Raw genomic sequence first — 6,996 nt, forward strand, 5'->3', positions numbered from 1 at the left:
TCTGAGTTTTGAGAGTTATGTATATTTTCGATAAAAGTTATCAGATATGTGATTTGCAAATATTTTTCACATTTTGTGACATGTTTATATTCTCTTAACAGTATTTTCTGAAGAACAGAAGTTCTTAATGTGTTGAAGTACAATTTATTACTTTTTTCTTTTATGTGTGGTGCTTTTAGTGTCATATCTAAGAAATTTTTGCCTAAGCAAAGAACACAAAAATTCTTCTGGAATTTTCATAGTTTAGATTTTACATTTAGGTTAATGGTCCATTTTAAATTAATTTTTGTATATCGTGTGAAGTATAGGTTGAAGTTCTTTTCTTTGCATATGGATATCTAACTGTTTCAGTACCATTTGTTGAAAAGATAGTTTCTCTCCACGGAACTGTCTTTGTACCTTTGTAAGACATCAGTTGACGACATATGACTAGGTCTATTCTGAGTTCTCTGTTCTGCTCCATTGCCCTATATGGCTATCTGTCCTTTCGCCAGTACCACACTGCCATGATTACTGTAGCTCTATAGTAAGTCTTGAAATCAGTCAGGGAGTCCCCCAGCTTTGTTCTTTTTCAGAATGCTTTGGCTATTCTTCTTTTCCCTTTCTATATAAATTTTAGGACCAGCTTGTTGACTTCTACAAAAAAAAAAAACTCCAGCTGGGGTTTTTACTAGGATTACGTGGGCTTCACAAATCGGCTTGGAGAGAATTGACGACAGTGTTGAATCTTCCATCCATGAACGTGATATAGCTCTGCATCTCCGCTTCTTTGATTTCTTTCATCAAAGTTTTGTATTTTTTAGCATATAGATCTTGTATATATTTTGTTAGGTTTATTCCCAAGCATTTTATGTTTTGGGGTGTATTTGTAAATATTAATTTTTTTGTTTGTTTTAATTTCCAGTTCATTGATAATGTATAGAAATACAATTCTGTTTTGAATATTAAATTTGTATCAAGTAATTTTGTTAAACCATGTAGAGATTGTTAGCTTTTTTTAGGATTCTTTTGAATTTTCTACATAGTTAATCAGGTTGTCTATAAATAGAGAGGCTTTTTTTTTCCTTCAAATCTGAGTGCCTTTATTTCTTATTCTTGCCTTATTACCCAAGCTAGAACCTCCAAGCACAATTTTGAATAGAAGTGGTGAGAGTGGATATCCTTCGTTTGCTCCTGATCTTAATGAGAGAGCATTCAGTCTTTCACCATTAAGCAAGATATTGACTGTAGATTTTCACAGATGCTCTTTTCAGGTTGAGGGATTTTTCTTCTATTCCTAGTGCGCTTTGAGTTTTTATCAGGAATGAATATTTAATTTTGCCAAATTCCTTTTCTGCATCTATTGAGTTGATCACACGTATTTTCTTCCTTAGTATTGATATGTTGATTTCATTGATTGTTTTCAAATGTTAAACCAATCTTATTTACATTCCTGAGTGAAACACCACTTGGACATGATGTACTTCTTTTTATATATTGTTGGATTAGATTTCCTAGAAGTTTATTTTGTATATATTTTAGCTTGTATTTATAGCAATTATTAATACTTCATTAGAACCATTTGCAGCATGATTCCCTCTATTAAGTGCTAAGCTCCTCTAGGTAAGATCTGCCAACTTTTTATTTCCTAGTACAATACCCTGATGTTGGGAACCTTTGTTTATTAATACTTGGTTGGATGAATGAATGAATGTCTCTAGTAGCCTGTGTAAATGTGCATTTATATACCATTGAAGTTAAATCCTAAACTGGCAGCTAATAGTAATGGTGAATATGTTATTAGATAATAATTTCTCCAGTATTTTCAATAAGCAATGCTTTGCTCATTGTTGGCCGTTGTTCTGAGGGCAATAATGGAGGGTATATCTCTAACACTTTATGGTTACCATTTCCATGTCCTCGTAATTGAAAACAGTGAAGCAACATCATTTTGTGCACTTAGGTAATTGCTGTTTCTTGCCTTGTGAGTATAAAGGGACTAGATTCATTATCACAGCACTCAAGTGGGTTGAATATTTTACTCTTTGGTTGTGAGTGAGTGGGGACACATATTCCCTGTGCACACAGTTGCAGCTCATCTTGCTTGCTCATATTTATAAGTAATGCAAAATATCCTAAACCAGTGAGGTTGACTTTTCATATGGGACCACCATTTAATTTAGGATTTATAGCTCGATAGATTTACACAGGAACAGAGGAAAATGGGAGGAGAGGAGAGGAGGTCTGGGATGTCCCTCTGTGTGTTTCCTCGTCATCCCCCATCCCTAAATCAGAAAGGAAAACTCGTCCTCAGACTTCTGGACTGGTGGGGTTTTTTTTGGGTTTTTTTTGTTTTTTTTTTTTAAAGATTTTATTTTTTTCCTTTTTCTCCCCAAAGTCCCCCAGTACACAGTTGTATATTCTTCATTGTGGGTCCTTCTAGTTGTGGCATGTGGGACGCTGCCTCAGCGTGGTTTGATGAGCAGTGCCATGTCCGCGCCCAGGATTCGAACCAACAAAACACTGGGCCGCCTGCAGCGGAGCGCGCGAACTCAACCACTCGGCCACAGGGCCAGCCCCTGGACTGGTGGGTTTTAACCAAGAAGAATGCACCTAACTTTCCCCTGTAGCAAATCCTGATATAGAAAGGATTAATCAGATTTTGATGTGAAATTTATACCTGTAAAATCTTCCAGACTAGCTTTCCTTACTTCTATATGGTACATTTAATATATTCAGTACATCTAAACAAACTTTCATCAAATATTATCTGAATGAAAAACCATACAAGTGTAATATTTTCAGAAAATTTTTTGGTTAGTATACCAATGATATGTTACATATGAAAAGGAATAGTTTTCAGTCTTGAATTAAAATTAGGGAATTTGAATGTAATTGTTAATACTTTTTAAATTAAACACTTTGTATGTAGTGGTTCCTACGTAAGGCGCCTCCTGGAAGGAATATGTTAAACCCTATAAAATCCCTTATAATCTTCATGTGACAGTGTACTTTTTATTGATTCACAGTTATTCCAAAGAGGTAACTATTTCCTACTGTTATAACTTTCCTAAGTAATACTTGAAATGGTCATCATTTCTTAGTTTTGCATAGTGATTTTGAAAGGTTGCTAAGGCCCCGGAGTTTTCAGAATTGTTTTAAACAGATGAGTTATTTATTATTGTCATTCTGAAGACATTCTGAAAATGTTAGTCAAAGACCTTGAAAAGTAAATAGGGCTTAGCAAATCATTGCTGATTAGATGAAAGAATTTTTGTATATATGGATACACTTGTTGGATATTCCTACTTTTTAAAATTGGGTAAATTTATTGGGTAATATTCATTTAGGAAGGCAAGCATATTTATAAACATATCTTGCTATAAATACTTATATATACATTTTATATAATGTGAATTAAACTTACTTATTAGGAAGATATCTAAAAACATAATGAGGTAAACATTTTTCATAATGTGGGTTTGAGCACTGCATATTTTGCCTAAGCCTTTCATTTTCTTAAGTTTTATTTTCTGTTACCTCCTTACTTTGTAAGAGATTTTTATGATTTTTAAATTTATTGTATAATTTACTTTTAGGAAAGACACTTGGACATTTGAATTTATTCAACATTCAATGATTTTTATTATGTGCCTTTCATATACCAGGTGTTGTTTTAGCACTAGGGGTCAAGTGGTTCTTCCCCAGGCTTGAGTAGTTTCCCAAAGGCATTTGCCAATCAGTATTTTAAGGGGGACCCTCCACAGATCTCTGAGTTCTGTGTCTGTGCAGCTCTTTCTCTGGTGCTCTGTCCTGCAAACTATAGGTACCTTGGTCTCCAGAACTCAACAGCTCTATCTGCTAGACTCAGAGAGTCCACTAGGCTCCATCTGGGTTCTCTTTCCCTGCCCTCTGGGTGGAAAATCAAGACAGCTGTAGCAATCGTAGGGCACTCCTTTGTCTCCTGTCTTGCAGGGATCATTCTTCGTTGCCTGGTGTCCGGTGTTTGAAAGTTTGTTCTCCCTCTCTGTCTCTCCCTCTCTCTTCCCCTCCCCTGCTCCCCTTCTCTTCTTCCTTCTTTCTCTCTCTTTCTGTATTTTGTTGATGTTTCTAGACAGGAGGTTAAATCCAGTCAATGTCTGGTATTCTGTATCTGTTGTACAGGGAAGTTGGCACATATACTCCATACAATGTTAATCCTTTTAAATTTTTTAAGACCTATTTTCAGCCCAGGCTATGGTCTACGTTGATGCATGTACCGTGTGCGCTTGAAAAGAATGTGTAGTCTACGATTGTTGGATGTAGTGTCCTATAAATATCAATTAGGTCAAGGTTGACATCCTTGGAGATTCTTACCCTTCAGCACTTAAAAATGGTGTTCAGTCTTTTGGCTTTCTTTTTTCTGATGAAAAGTTCAGTCATTGAAATCATTGTTTTCCTGTATGTAAAGTGTGTTATTTTTCTGTGGTGGTTTTCAGTATTTTCTCTTTGTGTGTGATTTTCAGTAGTGTGAATATGATGTGACTAGGAGTGATCTTCCTCGTGGTGTTCTTGTTTCGGGTTCACTGATCATGTTCAGGATGCTGATTTTGGCCTCCGATTTGGGGAGTGAGTTTGCCATTATTTCTTCTGCTCTGCCTTGTTCTCTTTGCTGCTTTGCATAACTTTCCGAAAGGGTCCGCAGTGTTTCTCCACCTTTTCCTCTTGCTCTTCCTCCTTCTCCCCTTCTTTCTTCCTTTTATAAATCTAAAAAGAGTAAATAAAAATTTTCTGGATTTTCAGTTTGTGTAATTTTTTTGGTCTTTCTTATCAATCTTCATATTCACTAATCTTGTCATTTTCATGCAATGAATTTTTTAATTTCTTACGTTTTTCAGTTCAAAAATTATTTTGTTCTTTTTTAGATGTTACTTTTTCTGCCGAGATTGTCTATTTTTTAGAATTTATTATAATTATATATTTATGTACCTCATTGAGCATAGTTATAAGAGTTTTTTTAAAGTTCTCTATTGTTCATTTCAACATCTGATTCATCTCAAGGTTGATTGTTTATTTTCTTTGACAATGGTTCGCATTTTTCTGGTTCTTTGGATATTGAATAATTATTTGATTGTATCTTAGGCATTGTGAATATTTTGTTGTGAATATTCTGCATTCTATTATATTTCTCTCTAGAGTATTGCTGTTTTTGTTTTAGCAGGCAATTAACTTGGATAGATCCTAATTGCAATTTTCTCTTAATGTATGGTGGGCAACAGCTGAAATACCAGTTTATTTTATGTTCAGACTGCTTTGAGCAGGTCCTGAGCATGCGTGGTTCAGCAGTCAGCCAGAGACTTAGGCAGAATTTATAGAGTTGGGCTCCCCTTTTCTGGTTCTCTCTTTTCCATGATTCCCCCTTACTTCCGGAGGCTGTGCTTGCCCTGGGCTCTTCCCTCTGATCCTTAGGCCAAAAAGATCACAGGCATTTTTCTCAGAGATTCAGCCGTGTCTTGCCTCAATCATGGCCCACTCTTAGGCCAAAACCTCAAAAGCAGTGAACTATTCCCATGTCATTCCCTTCTTCCAAGTTTCAGCTTCCCTCTAAAATCTGCTTTTGCTCACTCTTCAGAGATTTTTAAGTAGTCCCTGACTCCATTCTTTTTCCCACATCTAGATCCATCAACAAGTCCTGGGGGTTTTGCCTTAAAAGCATGTAGAATCTTTGTTCTCACTGCCTCCAGCCACTTCCCCAGACCAAGCCATCACCATCACTCACCTAGATTATTGCAATAGCTTCTTAACTAGTTACCTCGCTTCCACTAGCCAAACTATGGTTTATTTTTAACACAGCAGCCGGAATGAGTGATCCGTTTAAAGTATCAATCAGGAATATCACTCTTCTGCTCAAGCATCTTCCCCATTCAGAGTAAAAGCCAAAGTCATTCTAATGGCCTCTGGAGCCCTTCAGAATCTGGTCCATTGTTTGTTACCTTTCTGATGTCATCTGCTGTTCTCCACACTCTTTCCCTTCTGTCCATGTTCTCCTTCTCACTATTCCTCAGTCTCAGCAGGCTCCTCCCCCTTCAAGGCCTTAGTGTTTGCTCTCCTTCCTGCCTGGAGTGCTCTTCCCCGAAACAGCTACCTAGCTTCCTCCGTTACCCCTTTCAGTTCAGTACTCAAATGTCAGCTGGCGAAATTGCACCTTACCCTACACGCACATCCTTGTCCCCTTTACTTTATTTTTCTGTGTTAACACTGTTACCATCTGTAATTCACTTATCTTTATCGTTATCTCTCTCTCCCCACTATAAGGTAAGCTGCATCTGGGCAAGGATTTTTCTCTATTTTGTTCACTCTCCAGCACTGAGAAGAGGACTTTATGTATGCATAGTTTGTGCTCAGCAAATTTTTGTTGGTCAAATGTATGAACGAATAATTGGATTTACTTTAATGTTTCTCATTTCATAGTAGCTACTAAAAGCCTGTTTTTTAAAAATATAAATATTACTGATTCAGAACTGGATTGAACCCACTTTAGTTTATAGAAGGCACAGTTATCTACATTATATTTTTAAAATATAATTTCACTTTTTTAATAAGTTGAATATCATAAACTTCAAATATACAGGTATTTGTGCTGTTTTGTAATTGACATTTGCTGAATCAATAATGTTTTATGCTTGTATAACTATTCCCAGTTTACAACACATTTTTGGGTATTTTTCCATTTTATTTTATTAATCTCTTCTGACCTGAGCTTGCAAGTTGCCAGGTATTTTACATTTTTATCTTTAGATATATTGTTGTATTTATAATCTATATAACTTTGAAGATCTTTAGAAAGTCAACATGATGGGTATTTTACTGGAAAAGTTGTGGGAAATATCATCTTGAACACTTTTTTAAAATTTCAGACACATATAGAATGTGTAATGCTTGTATTTGGTGAGAGAATATAAAGGTTGGTTATTTTAGAATTATTGTTGTCAAACTTAGTAGAATGTATATTCTGAAATCGTTTTTTTTCTTTTCTTT

The 6,996-nt window shown here is 35.6% G+C and overlaps 1 long non-coding RNA gene across 1 annotated transcript; it reads right to left on the reverse strand.

Annotated features, from left to right (window-relative positions):
• Window positions 1-3,600: 3,600 nt before the first annotated feature.
• On the reverse strand, window positions 3,601-6,014 carry LOC138919099 (uncharacterized). Its single transcript, XR_011429004.1, has 2 exons — window positions 5,738-6,014; window positions 3,601-4,725 (listed from the first exon to the last, which is right to left on the reverse strand). It is a non-coding gene; the product is annotated as an uncharacterized lncRNA (long non-coding RNA).
• Window positions 6,015-6,996: the final 982 nt, after the last annotated feature.

Source organism: Equus caballus, chromosome 19, assembly GCF_041296265.1.
Source record: "Equus caballus isolate H_3958 breed thoroughbred chromosome 19, TB-T2T, whole genome shotgun sequence".
NCBI classification, from domain to species: Eukaryota; Metazoa; Chordata; class Mammalia; order Perissodactyla; family Equidae; genus Equus; species Equus caballus.